Genomic DNA, 2,344 nt, shown 5'->3' with positions numbered 1-2,344 from the left:
GATCATTCATCAAAACTTAACATTATCAATCTCCCCTTTTTTTTAATGGATGATAAAAATTAGATTACTTCCCTGTTTGAGGTTTCTCCTGAATGGGTGACTTTCCTTTCCCTAGTTTGATTAAATACACTATTATCCCCCTTTGAAATCAAACAAAAAGGAAGAAGGAAACAAAAAAAATAATATACAGAAATAAAATAATGTAGGTTTGAAAAAAAAATAAGCAACTTAAGTAAAATAGCTGGTTCAAAAGGGGTTAGCAATTTTTCCAAGAGATTTTCTGAGAGAATAAAATCTTTCTTACAGTAAAAGTTTAGTAAAAATGTTAGCTAATTTTAAATAAATGTTCACAAAAGATAATTCAATATTTTCTTTTGAATCACGATCTTTAATAAAATGATGCTTAACATTAATATGTTTTTCTCTAAAGTGATGCACATTATTTTTAGAATAAGTGGATGACACCAAAGTTATCGCAAAATACTTTGACAAGTTTAAAACATAGATCATAGTCACTGAGTTTATGAGACATCCAAATAATTTGGACACAACACAAATCTATAGCAATATATTCATATTCAGCGGTGAGTCAGATAAACTTCTTTAGATGTTGACTGAAACTTGGCACATTTACATATACTAAACATAATGTTTGGTTGACTGGCTATGAGATATAAGAGTGAGCCAATGGTACCACAATAGTTATCTCATCAACATTCTTGCCATTTTCACATGACTTTAGAACACATGTAGAGCTCAAGGTTTTGGATGGTTTGACATTTTTTATCCCAATTTTTTTAATGAGATCTTTGGTGTACTATAACACCCCAACTTAGGATAATGAGTTCCACATCACCAAAATACAGGAGGGATGTTGGGTATGTAAGTAAGCAAGCCTTACTCTTTAGTGATGCATTTTAAAGCTGTGCGGGCCTGGTCCCAGAGCGAACAATATCACTAGTGTGTTGGGCTAAGGGGTCTCTCGGGCCTTCATGGTTCAGGATGTCCATCGTAGATAGGGCATTGACTGGGATCGTTATAAGAATGATATCTAATTCTGTAATACCCCGAGAAATTTTTCGTTGAAATTTTGTGCGTAAACGTGTTGGGTTCTACCTTTTAGAATGAATTATAAATTTTTCGTATGGAATGTCTTATATTATGACCCACCATTACGTAGAGTATCAAATAAGATTTCCAATGATATGTGGATCATCCAAAACGGACACCCGAGCGACGAGTTATGAACATTTCGATCGAACCGTGAATAGTAGTGAACAGTAAAATGTGCAGGAAAAAATACCGAGGCCTGGCGTATTTTTGCTCCAACTTTAAACGATCATAACTCCTTGTAAATAATGATCTGGGTGATCTAATAAATATCAACGGAAATCTCTTTGAGTCCTCTTTCCAATGAAATTGGTTTCATCCAATTTGTCTATCGGAACAAAAAGTTATGATCGATCTACTTCAACCTATCAAAAGCAAATTTTTGGGTCAACTTCAAATGATCATAACTCCTCATACACAATGATCTGGGTGAGATACTATATATCAATGGAAATATATGAGAGTCCTCTTTCTAATGAAATTAGTTTCATCCAATTTTTATATCAGAGTAAAACATTATGGTTGATCTACTTCAGACTATCAAAACAGTCCACCAAAGGACAAATTCGAGAATTTTTTTGATTTTTAGGGGCGTTTTGGTCATTTTCCCTCACCCAAAATCCGTACAAATCCTATATTAAAGCCTATTAGAAGCATTATATGTTATATTTCATCAAATTCCCTCAAAAAGAAAACCCTAAGCTCCTACATCCAACTTTCAGAACCTCCAAAGTTCACCATTAATTCTGCAAATTTATTCAAGATTCCAAGTTCCTAGTTCAAGAACTCCAAGAACCATCATTCAAAGGCACGATTAACATCTCAAAAATGAGTACCAATCTAAAGTTTATCATTCAAGGTATGTGGGGTTTTTCAACAAGAACTCTCTTTCATTCTTGTGCCCAAAAGTAATTTTCTTTACAAAGGCATAATTTTTATTTGAGTTTTACGAATTTGAAGCATGAACCCATATATTATGATGATTATTATAAAATCTTGATGTTCATTATTTTTAAAGATGAATTTACATGTGTGGAGATATAAAGCATGAATCTTGAACGATATTTATCATGATTTTGATATTTGGGTCATGAATCTCCATTGGAAATTGTATTTTTTTGAGAAAGTGTGTGTTATAAGCACGTTGATATTGAATATTTGAGATATTTTGAATGATTTGAGCTTTTGGTCTTAATGGAGTTGTTTTGAACTCGAGTGTGAAAGAAATCTACAA

The sequence above is a fragment of the Capsicum annuum genome, chromosome 12 (assembly GCF_002878395.1).
Source record: "Capsicum annuum cultivar UCD-10X-F1 chromosome 12, UCD10Xv1.1, whole genome shotgun sequence".
Lineage (NCBI taxonomy): Eukaryota > Viridiplantae > Streptophyta > Magnoliopsida > Solanales > Solanaceae > Capsicum > Capsicum annuum.
Note: the sequence above shows the minus strand (reverse complement) of the source record.